This window comes from Sinohyriopsis cumingii, chromosome 17 (genome assembly GCF_028554795.1).
Source record: "Sinohyriopsis cumingii isolate HCF-2022 chromosome 17, ASM2855479v2, whole genome shotgun sequence".
In the NCBI taxonomy this organism is placed as follows: domain Eukaryota; kingdom Metazoa; phylum Mollusca; class Bivalvia; order Unionida; family Unionidae; genus Sinohyriopsis; species Sinohyriopsis cumingii.
In genome coordinates, this window is record NC_142977.1 from 26,390,383 (window position 1) to 26,413,037 (window position 22,655).

Consider the following 22,655-nt stretch of genomic DNA (forward strand, 5'->3'; position numbering starts at 1 on the left):
AGAAATTCCTAACCGTTTAGCTATCACTTGCACTTTCATTTTATCACTATGACTTTTAAATAAGACCACGTAATGAGCATTTAGACTGGTGTTGCGATGGACTTTACTTTGCTGAAACAAATTTTGGGTGATGGAAATGACACTGTGATGCCCTTTGCGCGTAAACCACAGTTTAATTTGTTCTGCGTCTTCTCCTAACATGTTGTCGAAGATGACCAGATGGGTTTGACTGGTGTCAGATCCGATCCCGTCGTCTTCCCCAGGAATGCCTATCACAAACACGATGTAATCGCCTTGACTTTCTCGCAGGAGACTGTACGCCGACTGCCGATCTATGTAACACCACACGATACGCTAAGGTGGACGATCGATCAAATGATTATTACGTTCGATCAAACGTTTGACAAATTCGGTTTTGCCTGAACGGCTCGGTTCAGCAATTAACATGTTAAAGGGATGGCGAAGATACAAGGCCTTCCAACTGGCAAGATCTAAGTTTTCGTTGATGGCTTTGAAAGTAGAGGAAGAGTGAGCAGAGACAGCAGAGGCAGTCATAGTGCAAGGAATGTCACGGTTGAAAAGAAGACAGAGAAAACAAAAGTTTTATACTTTTTTCAGGACACGTTTATTTCAAAACATTTTTTAAAATTGAACACGAAGGACAAAAATACATAGAAGCCAGACGGTTAAGTACATCGATAAAATACACATCAAAACGATCAAAGTGGATATAAACAAGTCACATTTTTTGTGACGAAGGACACTATGTAATGTTCTAAGAGTCTCTACACTTGGCACAGTCACACAGGGTTCCTCCCGGAATGGCCTTTCGGGGGTGTCCATGTCGATGACAGTCCTGTCCTGAATGGAGTGGTTTTCCTCGGTGTCGAGTTATTCATCTGGCACTGTGGCTAACACAGGTTTAAGAGTGACTTTTTTCACTGAACGTTTGACTTTATGATTACAAATCTTGGGCATAGTTTGCCACTTCTTTTGTCCACTCCTCGAAACCAAAACTTTTCTAGTCACGTACATCTTGCCAGTGAGGGTGTAAGTCACAAGCTACACACACATCTTCGTAAACATCTTCAGTGACTAAAAGTTGACGAATTTGTTTTCCCGTATAGGTAGAAAAGTATCGAGATGAAAGCGCAATTTTGTTTACATAATGAGTCTTTCGTGTACATTTAAAGGTACCACCCTCATATTTTGGAGGTTGGTACAGTTCGTAAAGAGTCCACAAGGAATCGGCTGGGAAAAGAAATCCCAGAAAGGAAGTCACTAAGACACACACCACAAATCGACCCCAATTCAATGGACACAGTTCTTGTAATAAGCGTTGGTAATTCTCCACTGTCTGAATAGTATCATTGATTTCATTCTACGGAATCTGTTGTATCACAACTGATAATTGTCGTGTCATGGTAGCAAGTTTTTATACCCTCTTTTGTTGAAGGTAATAAACGTACTTTTTGAAAAAAGTGGTTTTATTTCAGTACCTTACCGAAATTGTCTAGTCACTAACTCACACATTACACGTCGCACTGAAGTTTCATCTTGAACCAAGATTTGTTCGTGTAAAAGAGTTAGGTAATCCTCTAACTCTTCCGTAGGAATTTGGTGAACTATAGTCACCTTATAATTAGAATTGGTTGCAGCCAAAACTTTATTAATCTCATGTCATTCATCAATGTCTTACTAATGGAACACTTTTAAATGAATCAATCCTCTGATACCATTCAGGTACAAGTGGTTCCAACATCGGTGACGCAAAGGAAGCAATTGTTCTTTGCGTTTGACTTGTATTTTGACCAGCTCTCGGTAAATGCGTTCTCTCAGCTCCAGAGGTATTGTAGATTGTATTCTTCTAAAGTAGACATTCACAGCAAGTATGAACACCTTGTAATTAGAATGAGTAGCAACCAAAGTCTTCTGGCCCTTGGGTAGTTGATCAATGTCTGACCATTGGTACGCTTTCAAATGAATCAGTCCTCTGATATCATTCAGGTACCATCAGTAATTTAAAAGTTGATGATTGTTCGGATGCAATTGTTTCTTGTGTTTGACTTGTAAGTTGACGAATTCTCGGTAAATGCGTTCTCTTAACTCCACAGACAACCCACGAATGTTCTCTTGTAAAGTATCCATGAAGAGATTACTGAGTCGTCCCACTAAAGGTAGGTAGTGACAGTGCGGTGACCATCGAGCATGTTTTAGGTAAGCTGAATATTTCTGCTCCTATTAGTGAAGTGAACACCGCCACTGAAGCACTTGACTTTATCACCTTCTCCCAATCAGATAAATCTGGCTCTGGCTAGTTCTTCGGGGGTAGGTCCTCCCAGATAGTTAGGCCATTTTCCTTGGAAGGTTTGGAATCGACTTTCAGAGTCGCAGTATTCAGACAAACGCACAGGAAACGAATATTCTTTCACAGGCTCATTTAGATGAGGGAATGGAGAAACCCGCAGTAGTTTGCTTAGGCATAGATGACAGCCGTAGGGTGATAGCCGCAGTGATAAGATGTACGATAACGAGTGTCATCGCTTTCGCATCCGTCAGGTTTGACACGCACATCATAACTTTGCACGGTAGATGTAGTAGTAGTCATAGCGAAGTTCCCATGATGTGATACTGAATCGATGAGTCAAGGTACAGCATCGCACTCCACGTGAGAATCACCGTACTTGAATTGTGGTAATCACAATGAACTATCGGTCTTGAACGTTTTCTCTTTATTTACTAGTTGTAATGAAGTCTGTAAATCTTTCCTTTTTTATGCCTAGTTTAAGAATTCTTCCTTTATTTCTTCCTGGATAACTGTACTACCTTCTCTAAGGTACCGTCACAAATGTTCTGCAGTGTGATAGGTGAAAAGGCCATGGGAATGTAAGGACAGTGCGGAAACCATCGAATATGTTCCAGAATAGCTGCATCTTTATAGATACATAGATCCATACTCAACATCAGACCACAACTGAAACACTGTACTTCGTATCCCAATCCAGTCTCAGGTCCCAAGTAGACAAATCCTGTTCTAGCTAAAACATTCGAAGTAGTTAATCCTTCCCTATCCGTGGGCCATTTTTTAAACGTTTCCATTGGACTGGCACAATCATAATAGTCTGGCAAGAAGACAGGAAAATTGTATTGTTTGAACTTGTATTTCACAGTGGGGCTCTCACTCGATTCTCGCTTTGTCTAATTCATCCTTCTTAATGGTGACAATCCTCTTGGAACCATTTTTATACCAGTGTGTCCGTACGGCAAAGTGAAGTGGTTAGGTCGACTGACGATTTGGTTTGTGGCTAAACGAACAGTCTTGTGAGGTTCGTGCGTGGACACTTTAACATTTTGATCCTATCCAGACTCCAAGGCTTCTTTCTCTATCCCAAACTTCACCACTTGACTGGTGCGATCATGGAGAGTCAATCCTTACACTTTATACTCGGTGTGCACTTCTCCTTGGGGGTCACGGTGTTCGTAGCTATAATGTGTGGGACCGCCACAATCAAAACTTAGAATCTTATCGTCGGGGTCCTCGTCTGTCCAGGCTCCTAAACGGTCGCCTTCAATGTCAGGGCGACAGCGATCACGTCGATCAATGTAGATGCAACTGTCCGTGTAAAAATACAGCACACGATCTCCTAACTGGTGTAAGGTTTCGTGTAATTTTAAGCAAGCATGGGCTCTCACGTAGGCTGCAATGATGACATTTCCAAACTCACCGGCCTGTATAAAGTCCAGTTCTTCTTCATAATTGACTAAGATCAAGTCCTTGCGAAGGACGTCCATGTGTTTCATGTATTTGGTTTTCTCGTGAATCATCTGGAAGTAGCGGCAAGGATCTGTCAAATAATCCGTCTTGGGTAAACACGGTCGTTGTGCCATTTTTCCCCACAAACAATTCAATATCACTTTGGCAAACAAACGCCTTCCTTCCTTCCTCTCGATGTGGTCTAAAGTGATGCTTTCCAGTTCTAAGTACTTCTCTTTGAATTTCCCTTCGTCTTCGAGAGTGTGGCACCAGGAAGGATAACCGCTGAATATTGTTTCAGTTTCGTAAAGGCATCCACGTAGTCTGCAAAAAATGCCTTTCTGAGTCTGGTCGCCTTTGTGGTACTGTTCTGTCTTGGAAAAGTGGTAAATTTCGTACACTTCTAGCAATTGGTATTCCAGGTCCAGAGCTTTGAACAATCCAAGCTGACCGACGTTCCTGCCAAGGAGCGTTCTTCCTGGGTATGCTGACAAGTTTGGTTTTGTTTGCACTTTTCGGCTCAAGGGAGACATCAGTTTTCCTTGGCAATGGTGACGTAAAACGGGACGTACGAGTCTGTGGGAGGCAAGACTTTACACTTAATCAATCCTTCGTACTGTCGAATGTTGTCCATATCGATGTGTTTCGTCATCATTTGTGGTTGCCCTGCTGGAAACAGGCAACATTTAAACGTGTAAGGATACAGCGAACGCACGTCCAAGTATTGTATTTCTTCTTTTTTCTCCTCGTCGGCGTGGTACAGCAAACAGGTGGCATTCGGCCACCCTCCTTACAAACTGTTCCGCGGGTTCAGAGGGTCCACCAATTTGTAACTTTCCACGATACGCTTAAATTCGAGATCGGTTTTCAAACGGTGATCGTACTCGTGTTCCTACATTTCCACCACTTGGTATCATTGCTGTTCTAACTTTAAGCCTCGCTGACAAGTGGCCTTGTACAAATCTTCCATGTAAAGACTGATTTTGGGTGTACCGTTGAGGATATCAGGTCGGACATCCGCGAAATAAACAACCGTTAAACTCGTACACCGAATACGTTGCAATGGTCTTTTCACCTACTCCTTTTCGGGCGTGGTGGATCCATTTGTCTTCCTTGTTTCACAAATAATGTAGCTAGCATAGAGCTCTGACCGAGTATTTGACGTTTGACAAAATTCGTCGTTTTAGGGCGGATGACAGCCAGGGTATTCTCGGGCATGAATCGGTTGTGGTACACTAAGGAACACGCTTTGGCGATGGCTCAGGTTTTTATTCAAAGGATCTATCCTTCCGTGCTCATGAACAATTCTCGAACTTTTCCACAGCAACGCCGTACGATTTCCACGTCCGATCGAAAATACTTTAACATATCTTCCTGAAAATCGAAGGGACTCGAGGTGTGAATGTGGTACTAAGCGTAGAAAGCTTCTCGTTGTTCGGCGCGCATGTTGTCGGGGTCGTAGTAGTGAGCATTGGGCAAATGGGGTAGAACGGCATGTTGATTGGCTTCGGTATTGAAAAAGTGCGGAAATAGCCTTTGGCCATTTCTGTCATTCCAAATGTTTAAGACATTCGACGCAAAGGCGTGGCCAAGTAACTCATCGAATCTTTAAACTGCACTTGCCCCACTTGCATGGAAATGAGCTTGGTTCCGTTCAAAGTCACTTTCGGACGTTCGGTAATTTGGTCCGTATAGTATTTGAGAAGAAGCTGTCCATCGTATCCCTAGAAATTGTGAGCCATTATCGTTGGCATGGCGATGGCAATCTCCATAACGTTCATTGTTTTCTTGACTCGACATTTCGTCGATAGGGTCTATGATCCATTGGGCGAAATCGGACAACGTGTTCGGTACCTGAAAGATTTTTTCACGAAAAGTAGGAATCTTGCTAAAGTGGGGGAAATGACAAACGATTGGTTCTTGGATGTACTTCTCTCACACTTGATGAGCCACGCAGAAATTATGAATGTGAGTAACGTTCTCTTGCATGTATTCGAAATCGAAAAAGGTGAAATTGCCTTTCTTATGGTCATCTTCTTCTTCCTTCCATGGTGGTTGGTATTTTTGAATGTAGTATTGGTATTCCAAGTCCACGATTTGGTGACAAATGTGACATCGTTTCTTTCCTGGACATAGGAGTGCCTTGGCACTATTGGTACATATGACTTTTCTACAAGCAGGACACAATCACAGCAGTTGACAAGAACTTTTCTGCTTAGAACCATGCATTATCAAAGGTTGTTTGTAACAGGTTGGGCTAACCAAAGTTCGCTGACATGCTGAGCAATGCACTCGTTTTTGTCCTTCGTCAAGGCCGAGTCAAACATCCTGGACATTTCGATTCACAATCATTGTGTTGCTCTCGATTGTTATACCCAATGTCACATGTCTCGCAATAATAAATATATCCCAGGAATGCGGTGATACTGTTTATGGCATCGAAATGTTCATCACGATGATAGACGTGAATGTATTTTCCGTCTTTGAAATGTTTGCCTCGAAACAACAGAGTTTCGTGCACCTCTTGAGGGTGTACTTCCAAGGTGTAGCGTGGAGCCAAGACCTCTTGAAAGTTTTGCATTTCAGGAATGCCACAGGGTGTGTCTTTGGATAGGCCAGCCTGCTCTAACAAGAGTTCTGATTCTCTTCGTTGTTTGGCTCGGTCCGATTGCCGAATGTTCTCCCAGACTCTTTTCCATTCTACCGTGTCGTTCTTGTCGGAATACGTTCGCCCCACCACGATAGCCTTTACTAAACACATCTTGTCTTGTGTGTTGCTAATTCGGACGAGACTGTGTTAGGTTCTGCGAAGGTCGTCCGCCAATAACACTTGTTTGCGTTGTCCGGTCCCTTTGGGAACAGAAACCTGGGCTATGTACAGTGTCGCTTTTCCGTGCGTTGAATCTTGTCTACGACTTTGGAAGGTATCAATTCTGCTGGTCTGCTAAACTCGATTCAAACGGGGAACTTCGTACCATCGTGATAAATGGAAAGTGTCAAGCGATCGTCTTCGTTGGCTTGACGGTTGCCGTTTCAGTTTGGTTAGCAAAGAATCCCACAAATCGGTGATGAACCCCTCTGCATTCTTTAGCAGCACGTCTGGCTTGAAATCTTTAAACTTCGCCGTGTATGTGTAGGCCGTGGTTCTAAATTTTCTAAAGGAAGGTTTATCCGTCTCTCGAATGTGGTAGTAGTTTTCAGGAGTTACTGGGGGTGGACTTTGGTTTGACGTCGATTCTCTGGGTCTGGATTCTCGCTCACTCATGTCATCTTCAAAATCGCTGGCATTGATTTGAACCAAGACTTCAGCTACTGTGCGAGACGATAGATCACGTTTCTACCTCTAACTTTCTTTTCCTTTCTTCGTGAAATGATGCGATCGTTTCATCTTCATTGCAAAAGGTCATTTTAAACGCAATGATCCCCTTTATATAAATGTAAGGCCAGTGTCTTCCCTATGTAAATGGTCAGTGTCTTCCCTCAAAGTATTCATTTCACTCTCAATCCTACCAGAAAGATGGAGGAGTTAACACAGATCGAACTTCTGATCAGAGCTTTGCGAGTTGTCATACAAAAGTTTCTTCAGAGAAGCCGACGGTCTACTATCCCTCCAAGGCCTACTTCTGGAACTGCTAGTGTCGATGACTTGGTAGAAATAACTAGTGTTGGTATCTCAGGTGTAGTAGGTGTGTGGACGGGGTTGAAGTGCTTGCCTCGGGAAGGTCTATTTCTATTGTGTCGTATTAAAGAAGTATGATACATTTCTTTCAGACTCCTTAACTCTGCCAAAATGTCTAAGAGTACCGTTACCGTTTGACTTTCACCGTCCTCCTTCTCTTGTTTCTGCTCTGCTTCTTCTTCCTCCTGTCGTTTTTGTCCAGCTCATCTTCTTCTCACTGTTGATGTTGAATGAAAAAGGCTTGTTCTGCTTCTTTCTGCTGTTGCAAAAATTTCTCCAGTTTTTCTTTCTGCTTCTGTTTAAAATCCTCAACGTACAGTAAGGAAGGGGAAATCGGGGAAAGTACTGGTACCGGAACAAATTATCGTAAAGAGAGAAAATCCTCTAATCACAATTAAAGTTGTTCTCTTCTGGAAGTAGGATTGTTGTTGTTTTAGTGTCCGCTGCTATACCATCACTCCTCGTCTCCACAGCCGGTGCACCTCAATTCATTGTCTTCTTACTTTGCATCATGTTCTAACTGTCGCACAGATTCACTGCGCACAGACGCTAGCGTACCTAATATATGGATTGTAACGTAACATGTAGCTCTCATCGGATTGGAAGAGAACCTCCGCACTGTGAATGAATTTTGTAACGCATGTTAGGATTGGTGAAAGAACTCAATCCGTTTCGATCCGCTCTTCCAATATAAACACCCATGGTTCACTTCATTCCATTCACCTATTCTCGTCACAAGGTGTGGACTAATGTAGAATCGTCTACCCTCCTATCATCGATGCTGTTCCACCCGGACTATCCCATATTTGTCAAACCATCATAGGCTATCACCAAGATCACCAAGACGGCTCTTTGAAAACGTAGAATCTATGTGGAGAGGCAAGGCTGTCTGAAGCGAGTCTTAATCTACGGTCCAGAGGTCAGAAGAAGTTTGAGGAAGAGAAGAAGACCTGTGCGATGTTTCCTATGTTAACTGAGTGGTGCTAAAAAAAGAAAACCAAATGCCCTTTTCAGGGCCATTCCATTGTCTCGAAAAGATGCATATTCTCTCTTGCCTAAAATAATGTTTAGTCTATTTTTTGTGTGATAGATTTATGTTCATAAAGCTATGCTTGCTTGATATGCTATGTCTCTTTATGTGACTAACCCTGTCTCTAACTACGTCTCTGTCTATGTCTCTATTGTCCCTAGAGTTACGCGTATTCAGGTCATCCCCATTTGCCACACTGTTCCTCCCCGATTGAGGTCAGCCACTTGCAACTTTGTTGCCAGTGTCCAGTACCGTGACGTCACCCTTCTCCAATTCCAATTGACCCTAGACAGGCCCAATCCATTGTCGCTATATATTTCCAATGCTAAATTCCCCTTGTCCCTATATTAGCCCACCCATGTTATAGTCCCATAGACCCTATAGGGCTGGGACCCTATTTCAACATAGAAGCCCCATAGACCCTATTTCGCCCCCACTTACTACTCTTGTACGTCCGTCTGACATTAGTTCAGTTTTAGTTTACTTTGGTTTCTCAAGCTCTGCTTTCTACAGGGTAAACAACAATTTTCTTGAGATATTCGTTTTTTAGTTTTGAATATCATAAAAATAAAACTATGACTCTACGAAGTAAGTTTTCAAGCGAAACGATTTCCTTATCTAAATGTTTTTGAGCAAAAATAACGCATAGATGCATGGCCCATGGTAAAGTGTATACCTTATCATTCAGATCTCTAAATGTTATAATAACTCCTTCTATTTAATCCATGTTAATTATTCCATATATTTAATCCATATTAATTAATCCATATAATTAGTCCATCTTAATTAATCCATATAATTAATCCATCTTAATTAATCCATATAATTTATCCATCTTAATTAATCCATATAATTAATCTATTGTAATTTCATGTTTATTCCGAAATCATTTTGGGGCTGCAGTAGCTCATTTGGTCGAGCGACACACTCGTGATCCAGGTATCGCGTGTTCGATACCCTCCCAGGCAAATCTGAGTCGGTTGTCTCCGTGTGTCCTTGTGAATGGTATTCAGTTCCTATTTCCTCAGCGTGACAAAGACAGTAATGTTTAAAAAGTGCCGTTAAGGCCATCAGAGACATGCTATGCATAAACAGGACCGAAAATCCTCTACCATGCATTTGATTTTCACGTCATTTGTGTTGAACATTTAAAGGCATGAGAGGACAGAACTTCTCCAGAGTAGAGATATTTCGAATCAGTTTGCTTTGCCATGTCTCAAATGAATATTTATGTCTGGTTCACCTTTCTTAATCCTTTGTGTATTTTTGTTGCATATATAACGGACATTTCTTGTCAATGTTTTAACATATTGGACAGATGTAGGCACACAAAAAGCACCAAAAATAACGAACAAACAAACAAACAAACATTTCCAAAATGTACCCGAACCCACCAAATCCACTGCTTAACACGAATTTCAATTCTTCCAAGCCTGCATGCCCCCTGCATCAGACACCAACAAATTCCATCCCCAGCCTTTCACGTCCGTCGTCGCTTATATTTTCTTCAAAATTATTTCTGAGAGGAAAAAAAACATCTGGAATTCGGTCAGCTACAAGAAGAGTCTGTCAATTTATCTTATGCAATAATAGAACTCTGTCCCTCCCCCTCACCCCCGAGATAATTATATTTACCATATTTTCTTATATTATACTCAGGAAAATATGCGTTGGTATTTATTACTTGGCAAATTATCTACATTTACTTACTCACTTTCAAAAATAGCTCAATAATTATACAAACGGAACGTTGTTGCAAACTATATCAGTCAGTAGATCTCCATAATTATTTCACAAGTGAAAACTTGCTCCTGTCTTTATTCTCGTTTCTTTACTGTCAACAACATACTTATTTATTTTGATGTGCTGTTCTTTTACGAAAGTAGTTTTATGAATTTTGGACCTTTGATAAGTTAGTTTCTACTCATTTTATTGCCTTTGATAAATTGGTTTAGAAGCATTTTATTGCTTTTGATAAGTTAGTCTGGAAGTATTTTATTGCCTTTTATAACTTAGTTTCGACGCATTTTATTTCTTTGTACTCAAACATTGCAGACGTGATTCTTCTCGGAATTTAGACTTTAACTCCTCCAAAATAGCACACAGGATTCCACATTAAAAACAATTTGTCTCGCAAAGAAATGAACAATGAATAAATGTTAGTATAATAAGAGAGAGAGAGAGAGAAAGAGAGTTTCACAAAAATGTGTTTAGCCCACTCATCAGGACATAAACCAGTGCCGTACTAAGGGTAAATGACGCTGGCCGATTATGGCCCAAAGGCGTTTTGGCGCCCCAAGTCCTCTTTCGTCCGCAGTTTTGGCGCCCAAGAATTATGCCGCCCCGTCCGCCAATACCTCCAATCCGTCCGTTAGTACCCTACTATTTGTGTTATAAAGCTTTAGCTTTTTTTTAATCCTTTTTATGATAATGTACTAGGTTATGTTTTTGAGATTCAATGTATTTAGCCCACTCATCAGGGCATAAACTAATATGCAAATTAGTGTCGTTGATGATGTCTCGGCGACTAAAAATGTCGTAGTCAGTTAGATACCTAACTCGAAGACATAATGTTACTATAAATGTCGAAGTCATTTGGATACCTAACTCGAAGACATAATGTTACTATAAATGTCGAAGTCAGTTAGATACCTAACTCGAAGACATAATGTTACTATAAATGAGGACAGAACCCTATGATTAATATTTGATTTATGGAAATAAGAACCACACCTAAATGTGGCTCAAAACCCCACACAAAACATCTAAATGTGACTCAAAACCCCAAACAAAGCACACAAATGTGGCTCGAAAACCCCATATAAAACACTTAAATGTGGCTCAAAGAACCCACACAAAAACACCTAAATGTGGCTTTAAAAAAACACAAACGCACCTAAATGTGGATCGAAGAACCCACACAAATGCACCTAAATGTGGCTAAAAAAACACAAAAACGCACCTAAATATGGCTCAAAGAATCTACACAAAGCACCTAAATGGTGCTCATAAAACTAAACAAAGCCCCTAAAAGTGCTTAAACACACACACACGTACACACACACACACACACACACACAAAGCAGCTAAATGTGGCTCAAAGTTACAAAAGAGGTGACATGTCAAACATCAAACAATCTTTTTCTACCTGCATTTGCCAATTTTACGCGCACAAAATATTCACTGACAAATCAAATATTTACTTTTTTCTCAAAAAGCGCTGTTAAAATGTTCTTCAATGTCTACCTTTGCAAAAACTTCTTTATTTTAAATTAATCATGACATATAAGTCTTTAAGCGATCTTTCTCCGATTATATCTCTAACATAATTGAACTTAGATCATTGAATACTGAGTGTGATCTCCGACATAATTGAACTAAGATCATTGATTACTGAGCGTTAACTCCGATAAAGAACTAACAACGATCTCCAGATTCCGTGGTCAAAAGCCACTTTTTTCATAAGTTATTTTACTCTATCAGCATCTACTCTTTGAAATTCATTAACCCTGAGGATGCATAATTCAAATTCCCTGGCTTCATTTATAACCTAATTAAAGAAGTTCTTTCTTGACCAGCTGGAATGCGAATTTTATCATTCTGTCCAAATAATATGTACATGTTGTACGCGATGTATGCATATACGCCTTCTAACAAGCTGAAATGCGTATATATGTGTGAAATATATTGTTCATAGATGTATGTGTTGAAAAATATAGTTACACATATTAATTTATTAATATTTATATTCGAGAATCATCGCACACGTACTCACAGAATTTAAAAAACAAGTATGTGTGAGTACGTGTACGAGGATACATGAGTATACGTAATATTTGTTTAAAATTATAACAAAATTGTAACATAAGTTGAGAAACACATGGCAGATGGGTCTTTCATGACCAAGTGTGTTATCCTCGTTGTATAAAGATATTATTATTATTGTTATTATTATTATTATTATTATTATTATTATTATTGTTATTATTATTATTATTATCGCGACGTGTTTCTGGTTATGGTACATATACCTCCAGAAGACCGCAAATACAATACTAATAAACTTGCTTCAATTTTTATGTTGTTTTGTTGTTTGTTGTTGACATTTCGGAAAGCGATATATATATATATATATATATATATATATATATATATATATATATATATATATATATATATATATACATATATATATATATATATATATATATATATCGCTTTCCGAATATATATTTATCCAGTGTCAGTGTATTTGAATAAGTGTACTATATGGATAATAACCTAAATAGGAATTGTTATGATAACATGAAATTGGGAATCTTTCGATAAATGTATTAATACACATGGTAAAAAAAAATATTTGAATTTACTGAATGTTACAAACACCAGAGTTTTCAGTAGACAAATATCAAAACATACAGATAATGTTCCTTCTGATTACTATCCTAACAGGCAAATAGTGTAATTATTTACGCGTTTACACCACCCTCATAATTTTATAAATTACTAAATTACTTAGAATCTATTATGTGATGTGCGATTGCGGCATTTGCGCTGATTTCTAAAATTCGCGCTGAAAAATGAATTGAATCCGTGTAAATCGCACTTAGAAATAAATGCGTGGGAATAACTCCCCATAATTTTTAGTTCTAGAATAGGCCCTGAATCATATAAAAAATGGGGTGTGATGATTTTACTCTTTTTAATGACCATGTTTTACACTGACATTAATTTTAAGGCACGAGATAAATTCTGGCACCAAAATATTCGGAAAAATGTGTATATGATAGCAGTAAGAATTCTGATATCAAAGAAAAAACTGAAAGTGCAGCTGCTGAATTAATGATAAATGTATTGAAATTGCGGTCGCTGAAAATTATGACATCTATAGTGAACGTACGGCTGCTGAACTGAATGACATCTATAGTGAAAGTACAGCTGCTTAAATGGATATCTGTAATGAAAGTACAGCTGCTGAAAAGGATATCTGTTGTGAAAGTACAGCTGCTGAAATAGATATCTATAGTGAAAGTACGGTTGCTGAAATAAATAGGGGTGGCTTAATGTGGAAGGTTAGCCTAGGGCGTTATAATTTTTAGTGAAGTGGAAATTCAGAACGTAGTTTTCTAAATTTAAAACGAATAAAAGTACATGTTTTGACGGATTGATAAGCGAATTGTTTATAAAATGTAAACAGTTTCGCCTCCATTTTTCACAAGATTATTGAATCACGTGTACTAATATTAAATTTGCTTTGACACTGAAGAGTGGGCTCAAAAATAATTGCTTTAATTTTTCCTATACCTTGATGAGTAGGGTAAATTCATAATTGTATAACGTATTTAATTTGCCCTTTACTCTGATGATTGGACTAAATACATAATTGTATTAAATTTGCCTATACCTTCGTGAGATGGCTAAATGCATAACTGATTAAATGTACCCTGGTGAGTGGGCTAAATACGTAACAGATCCTGCTTCCATGAAGGACGATGCTAACAATATTGAAAATTGATGTGGTCATACTTCAATTAACGGGCTTGAACATCTTGTTGTTGTTGTTGTTGTTGTTGTTGTGGTTGCTGTTGTTGCGGGATTAACGCCATTTTTCATCATAATTGAGGCTATAAACGAGGACCAGTATATTTGTGTGAGGAAGAGCCCGGGAAAACGCCAGGAACCTACCCACGGGAAGACTGGTAAACTTTCTTCCATACCCACACTGGCCGAGCCCGAGACTAGAATCAACGCAGACAGAGGTGAGATATCGGTAATCAGTAAAGGCGAGCGCCTTATACCATTTGGCCACTCGTTGCCACATTGGGTTGCGAATGATTATAGTATGAGTAGATTTTAAGGTAGTTCTTAGTCTAACAAAAACAGCATCGATGGCACATTTATTCTTTGTTTTATTATTAATACGATGTTATCAGCAAAGCAGAAGCTACCGTATATACTCGAAATACACAAACATAAACCCTTATCTACAGTCATATTAAGCGATAGCAGATAATTGGCAATGATATTTTTTTCTGCTGATTGCTCAAACAAAGCTATATAGAATCAGATCTGCCGCCGCGTTATGCGACAGCAGATCGTGATCTGTGCAGCTGTGTCCAACGTATAGGGGAGTATAGAGGGTATACAAAGCTTTCGTCGACTTCCTCGCCAGGAGCGTGAATTACGAATAAAGTATGCCATTCTCTGCCATTGTCGTGACAGGCAAGAAATTGCATTGTCCTGTAGACGTTGCTTAATAAATCCATGAACTGTTTAATAACGACATTAATAAAACAAATATCTTTGACACAAATCGTTGTCATTATTGCAGCAAAATGAACTGTGTCACAACTGCTAGAGGTGAAAAGGCGTCTCCATTCAAATTAGACTTGGTCCTTTTGTTCATCATTTGAAGGCCTGTGTTCATCACGTCAAGGCCTTTTTATTCATCATTTGAAGACATTTGTTCATCACGTCAAGGTCCATTTGTTCATCATTTGAATGCCTGTGTTCATCACGTCAAGGTCTTGGTAGTTATCTTTTGAAGGCCTTTGTTCATCACGTCAAGGTTTTTTGTTCATCATATGAAGACATTTGTTCATCACGTCAAGGTCCTTTTGTTCATCATTTGAAGACCTGTGTTCATCACGTAAAGGCCTTTTTATTCATCATTTGAAGACATTTGTTCATCACGTCAAGGTCCTTTTGTTCATCATTTGAAGGCCTGTGTTCATCACGTCAAGGTCTTTGTATTTATCATTTGAAGGCCTTTGTTCATTCGTCAAGGTTTTTTGTTCATCATTTGAAGACGCGTTCATCGCGTCAAGGCCCTTTTTGTTCGTCATTTAAGGCATGTGTTCATCACGGCAAGGCCTTTTTGTTCACTATTTTAAGGCGTTTGCTCATCGCGTCAAGGCCTTTTTGTTTATCATTTCAATGATTGCATCGTCATAACTGAGTCTGTGCGAATTTTTCTTCATCCAGAAAAGTTATTTAAATTTTCCGATTGGAATGTCGCCTGCTTGTGTTGTATTACACTGGTTCTTATAAATCTGATGACCCCAATACATTAAAATTTGCTCAAACTTTATACTAATTCGAAGTAATTAACGCGCGGTCGAACAAAATAAATAAAGTTTATACTTTAAAGACAGGTAGGTAGGTCGGGAGAGAAAGAGAGAGAGGGGGTTGTATTGGATCAAATGAAAATGTACCTTCATGGTGTATATGTATATATATATATATATATATATATATATATATATATATATATATATATATATATATATATATATATATATATATATATATATATATATTGGAATCAATAGATGGTGCGTCTAATTTAGTAACGAACTTTTGATTCCCTCTCTTCGTATGCATAGATCCCACAAATTGCATTTAATATTCTTTGTTGCACGGAATGTGGTCTTTCAGAGTGAACAGTGCAAATAATAATAATAATAATAATAATAATAATGTGTGTTTATGGTTTGGATTTTTTAACGTAGCTTTAACAATTTTTCAGTCATATCGGTACGATGTCTGCAGTGTGATAGTTTATAGTGATGTCTATCACTGGGGCATCATGCCGCAGACATATATCATGATGTCCCACCCAGTCACATTATCCTGACACCAGGTCGACCAGTCCTAACACTAACCTCTTAATGCTGAGCGCCAAGCGAGGCAGCTGTTAATATCATTTTTGTAAGTATATGGTATGACTCGGCCGGGGAACCCACGACCTCCCGCATCCGAGGCGGACGCTCTAACCACTAGGCGACCAGAACGGTTAATAATAATAATAATAATAATAACAATAACAGCCCATGAGACATAATGCACAAGCAATTGCGCATAAGATGTGTTGGCTGCTCATATGTAATAAAGCTGGAATATAAATTCTTGTATATAAAATCTTCACCCCCACCTCCAGTCCCATCTTAGGAACCCAACGCGCTAGACCCAATTAATGTAGATGGTCACCACAGGGACAAAATAACTGCAAAGTTTTGCGAGCCCCTGCTTAGTGGTACATTAGGACATGTGCTAACGGAAAGGCGGAGTGTATCAATATGCCCGATCCGATCTTTTTCATTCAAAGAGCAGGGGATGATGACGATGACGATGACGACGATGTTGATAATGATAATAACGATGACAACGCCGAAGACGATCAATTGATTACATATTGGCTACAACTTACACTCCTATATGACACAAGAATGTCACGCAAAAAAGTAATAAGGTTATTTGTATATTTGTCCGGAGTATAGTTTTTTAACCACTGAAGAGATTTTAATCAAACTTCAACCAACTAGCTATCATGACTAGTCAGTGTGTCACATATCACTGTCACGCCATCTGTCTTAAGGCCAAGTTCATGACCAGGGAATAAATCGGTGATCCATATATGTATATGTGAAACTTGCGAAATAAGGAAATCGTTTCATTCATATTCATACCTCGACATTACGGGCAATGTTATAACAAACGATAATGTGAGTCGCATTAGAAACCATAAGGTCAAGGTTACGGATAACACCTCGAATGTATGCCGATAGCTTCCTGTTTGGAATCCTTTGGCTATTTACAAAACAATGTCGACCAAGAATGCATTGAACTATTTTTTTTTTTCATTCGCAACTTCTCGTTAATCCTATGGCGAATACAATCGTAGAAATAGCCGATGTTGTCACAATAGAAAGCGGTTTCTTCTTTTGCGAAGAAACTTCTGGCGAGCAAAAATGGGTGCTTTTATTGCAAATTACTACGCCAAAATACATCGGAAGCATATTTTGTCTCAAATAAATAGAAGAGGTCGTCCGAAAGTGTAAGTCAGTGGCTTTTTTCCTCACCCAGTCTTCCACTTGTAGTACCCTACAGATCCTTTAATAAACTAATTTTACCCATGTCCACATCGTATCAAGACCCTAGCTTATAATGTGTTGAGGTCATTAGTACAGAGAATGTCACGAGACATGCTCATCGTGTACCGTTTTGCTATACTCTTGTTTTGCTTTCTTGTTTGTTTGTTCGTTCGTGTTGTTTCGTTATGCTTTTATGTTTATGTTAATTTTAATTTATTTCTTGCTTAGTATCATCAGATAAAGATGTACCAGGGCTATATCTGCCACATTTCTTTTAGTATGGCGAGTCCATAAATACGACCATGAATTAAGGTCGGGTGTGGGGGACAAGGGGTGTTAGGGATGGTTAGCATGAATGATCCCAGTGTCAGGCCTAGGGATTTTAAATCGGTTATATTTTACTGCCAAAATTCTGGATATGAGTTTATATATTGCCTGTCCGGCACGAGGTAAAAATTAATAGTAGAACATATTTTCACGGATAGCAGAACGTTTGATTTTCACCATGTAAATTGAAGTAGGATATAAAAGAGATGAAAGGAAATAAGACACGTACAGTAACAACATTTCTCTCCCAATGTATATTCCCAGTTTTTTTGTGTCCGTTGTTTACTCGCTTCACACCTAGTTGACATTAACTATTTAAAGACATTGCGTCATTCCATAAAGGTGTGTCAAAATATGTCTGGAATGAACCATGGGTCCAAAATCTCCAGCGACACCCCACTCCACCATTTTTCAAATGAGTGCACACACCCGACCGCTGTTTCCATGATAGGAAAAAGAGTTAACAAAATTAAGCGTTTAAACAGAACCCCCACCATCGCCACCCAACAAACTTTCTTTATGGGTGATAATTTGATCTCAGCGCGCTCTTCTTTAAAAGCTCAATACATTTCCACAAATTTGACTGTACCATAAAGTATCGATTATCAGGGCCCATTGGGTGCATATATTTCGTCCTTATGCTCGATTTTGCTCCAAAAAAGCGGAACTGTGAATGGAAGCATATGGATTAAATACGTCTAATAATTAAACTGTTGATTTCATATGTATCAATAATTAAAGAAATTTATAAGTTCTTTTTATGTAGATATTTTAAATATTTAAGAGCAACAAAAATTAGAAACAAAAACAATTGTATTACTAAGATATTTTAATTAAATACTAAACATTATTATTGACGTATGAGCCGTTTAGTAATTACATTTTAGCACCCGTTTTGTCACCACTGATATCGTTGATCAACAGTTACGTGCGTAGGCTTGCACTTCAAAATGCCTTTGATCAGACCTTTGTAAGTCTTTATTCATCATTGATTAGCTTGGTATTTGTAAATGATAAATTACATATTGACATAACAGAACTGACTCAGTGACAATTTGGGGTAATAATAGACTTTCTCTCACACTATCTTCCTTCATCTTACATTTATTTTTAGTTTCAAGAGTATCATTGAAAATTCGTAATACCTGATTGTAATTAAAATCCTATCGGATTATAAATTTACAGCGTTCTGTTTGTTTCTGAAGTTTGTTTATTATGTGTTGGCATGGTGATCAGAAAATTAATTTAATTTATTGGTACATATAACATTGTAAAAAGTACAACTTTCGTGGGAAAAGGAAGTAGCCCATACAAACGAAATCCGGATAAACCGCGTCCGGATAATTTACGTTATCCTTATTATAGTCCCGGTCCAACGTTTGATACGGTCATGGTTGCACCGACTGTACTTCCCTTACGGCAATGTGTACGTAGTTAGATTTTAAATTTCGTTGTCATCTCCATTAATATATATCTTTTAGACTCTGCTGGTGTCATTTGATACAATTTTGAACCGGGTAACATTACTGCACTATTTCAACTACAAAATTAACATGGACAACAATAGTATTCCGCTAGAGTTTTATGGTACAAATATTTTACATCTTTAGATAAGAAATACGAGATGCCCTGTAAACACAGAGATCTATCCGTTGACTGTTATTTAATCAATAAATCAGTTGATACCCGTGTGCTGTGTTATATGTCATAGGTTTTATGTCCAAACTTGCCGACAAAGTTCATTGTCTGTTATCTCAAAAATTCATTAGTCTGAGCACAGCTAAAACTGAGATGTTTCTAATTAAAGGCCCTTCAGTCAGAAACTAAATCCAGCTTCGACTAATTAGTGGCGGCATGTTACCGGCAATCGTGGTCTTCCTTGTCTCTTCACGACTTCCCGTTCATAATTAGTCAAATCGTACTGTTTGCTACCATCGTGACGCTCAAAAGCTGGCCTTTAACAGCAGGTGGTTATGTGTAGATATGGAGACCGGGTGTTTTTTGTGTTTTATGGATTTTTAACGTAGCTTTAACAATTCTAGTCATATTGCAAGCGTGGCAGTTTATAGTGATTTCTAGCACCGGGGCACCATGCCACAGACGTGTAGCACATTACCTGATACCTCCTTGACTGTCTTAACACTAACCTCTTGTGCTGTTAGCTGAACGCCTGGCGAGGCAGCTGTTAGTACAATTTTATTATTCTTTTGAATGACTCGGCCGGGGTTAAATCCCGCGACCTCCCTCATCCGAAGCTAACCACTTAGGCCACTGGAGCGGGCAACATGGAGAGAAGGCTTGGTTTGGTTTTATTGGTTTAACGCCATTTTCAGCACATGACTTGCTTTACATGGCAGCCAGTATAATTGGTGGAACATCCGTGCAAAAACACCGAAAAGAACAACCGACCCGCGGGATGCTACTGGCAAGATTTCTCACATAACCAAAGTAGACCGAGCCGAGATTCGAACCTATGCGAACCGAGGTGAGATATCGGTGATCTGTAAAGAGAGCGATTTAGACTACTCAGCCATCCTGGAGAGAAGGACAGTTTGTGTAAATACATAGACTGATTGATCGATATATTTTTAATATATATGAGTGGTTGACATGTTCCACATGACCTTTGTAACAGATCGTTGATTGCTATTACAAGGTGATTGTATAGGACATTTGTTTGCTTTTTTATTTTTGGATCCTCGTACTTATAACATAACCTTCATGCGGATACTTTTGATAATGATCCCATGGAACACATCAATATTCATCCTAAGGGAAACATCAAAGAAAAAGATTCACTATTCCAGCGCTTTTTGACTGATACGCTCATTATGTCTGTGCGTTCGTAAGTCTGTCCGTTACCGTATCTGCTATTATTTTCCTTTTGCTTCAAATTTACTCAGTTTGGTAGTTATCTTTCCCATATAATGACAATATCGAAGATTGATATTTCTCTCTCGTACATCTCTTAATAGCCTCGCTTAGGTCAAAGCATTTGATTGACGATGATTTATGACCATGTTATGATTTTACTGACTGAGTTAATTATGTAATGCAGTTCGCCGTTGGGAATGATCAAGCTTGTTCTTGCTGGAATACAGTCTGTTTAGTAAGCCCAACTGTGCATCCAATACATGACATTCTGAAATGACGAACAATGGAGCATTTCGTCTCAAGAGCTGGCCCAATTCTAATTTTGGAATCAAACCGTCGTATCAGCCACCAACACAATCGCAAAAATTAAGTGTTTACAATCTTTATAAATGTTAACATGAACATTTCAGGAATCTCCATTTATTAAGATTGCATTTTATATTACACATGGACATAAAGTTAGCTTGGAGAATATGAATTATCCAGAGGAAAAAGCACCAATCAAGCGTTATCACGTTTTACAGCTTTTGTAATCTTATTTGTCACATCACCCTGGGTCACACTCAGGAGAAAGAGAGGGTCCAGGATATTTTGTTTTTGGCTTGAAGATTCGGTGGAGGGGTTTCAAAAGAGTGTTCGTTTTGCTGTGTTACACTGAAAAATGTATTATTTTTTCTGGATAAATGGTGTTCAACAGGACCCCTGAACATCTTCCACATCCGCCCCCTGTACAAACAGAGAGAGAGAGAGAGAGAGAGAGAGAGAGAGAGAGAGAGGCAATTTTGGCGTGGCAATTTAAAGTGATGTCTAGCACTGGGGCATCATGCCGCAGACATGTAGCATCATGTCCCACCCATCCACTCAGTCACATTATCCTGACACCAGGCCGACCAGTCCTAACACTAACCTTCATGCTGAGCGCCAAGTGAGACAGTTGGTAGTAAGTCTTTGGTGTGACTCGGCCGGGATTCGAACCCACGATCTCCCCATCCGAGGTGGACGCTCTAACCACTTAGACCACCAGAGCGGTGAGAGAGAGAGAGAGAGAGAGAGAGAGAGAGAGAGAGAGAGAGTGTGTGTGTGTGTGTGTGTGTGTGTGAGGGAGAGAGTATCCCGAACACATATATACCATATAAACTATTCATCCTATGTTAAAATTACCTGTATTGTCGCACGCACGGCAGAAAATACACTGGATATTTTCCAATCCAATTGGACAATAAAGCATCAATCTACCGAGTCAATTATCTATTCAGAGATATACTCTGGTATATTAGAAAATAAAAGCGGAAAGAAATATGCTATTAAATGTCAATAAAAATTCTATGTTCGACTAGTGCCTTTGACTACTTAATTTATATCAAGATTCTGGGGTTATATGGTACCATAACGGGAGAGTGGAGACGTGACAGGTAATCTAAATAACAATATATAAAATGGGCGTGAAAATGGGTGACTATATAAACATCCTGGTTAATATTTTACAGGTATTGGACTGTATGCTAGTCACATGTGAACCTACATGCAAGTTTAGCTGTATTGGATGATATATACAGTGAGATACAAAGTGGTTACGTCTAGGGTAAGAATATCTCTCTCTCTCTCTCTCTCTCTCTCTCTCTCTTTTCCGTGTACATGTGTTGTGGGGTCATTTTTATGCATACACAGATAACTGCGCATTTTGAACATGTTTCCATAAATTTTGGTTTACATTTGTATTAACTAGAAAATTATTCTCGAAATTCTGACAATCTTTGGTACACATTTTATTTTAGTACCAGTATGACACAAATGTAAGAATATGTTGGGTCGCGCTGCTGTTATTTTCTACATACCTTTAACTTTCCTATATACATGTCGTATTTGCCCTGTTTTGTTCTGTTAGGTTGGTTGGCTAGTTGGTAGGTTGGTAGGCAGGTAAGTGAATTACATCAAAGTATAAATTATAACAAACAATTATCACATTAAGTATTAAAACAGAATGATTACATAACATGTTTCTGATCCTTCGAGTTTTCTGGCATTTCTATTTTTTTATTTAATTTTTTATTAATTTTTACATTGTCGTGTTTTGATGTTATTTGCGTCTCATGTATGATACTGTACTCAACTTTTATT

At 38.8% G+C, this 22,655-nt stretch overlaps 1 protein-coding gene across 2 annotated transcripts in view; it reads left to right on the forward strand.

Annotated features, from left to right (window-relative positions):
• LOC149778289 (uncharacterized) overlaps window positions 1-22,655 on the forward strand; it is a 50,900-nt gene that overhangs the window by 12,487 nt on the left and 15,758 nt on the right. For both annotated transcript variants that reach the window (XR_016415492.1, XM_089939092.1), the window contains exon 2: window positions 22,025-22,119. The gene's annotated coding sequence lies outside the window, so the exon portion shown is untranslated. The remainder of the gene's footprint in view (window positions 1-22,024; window positions 22,120-22,655) is intronic.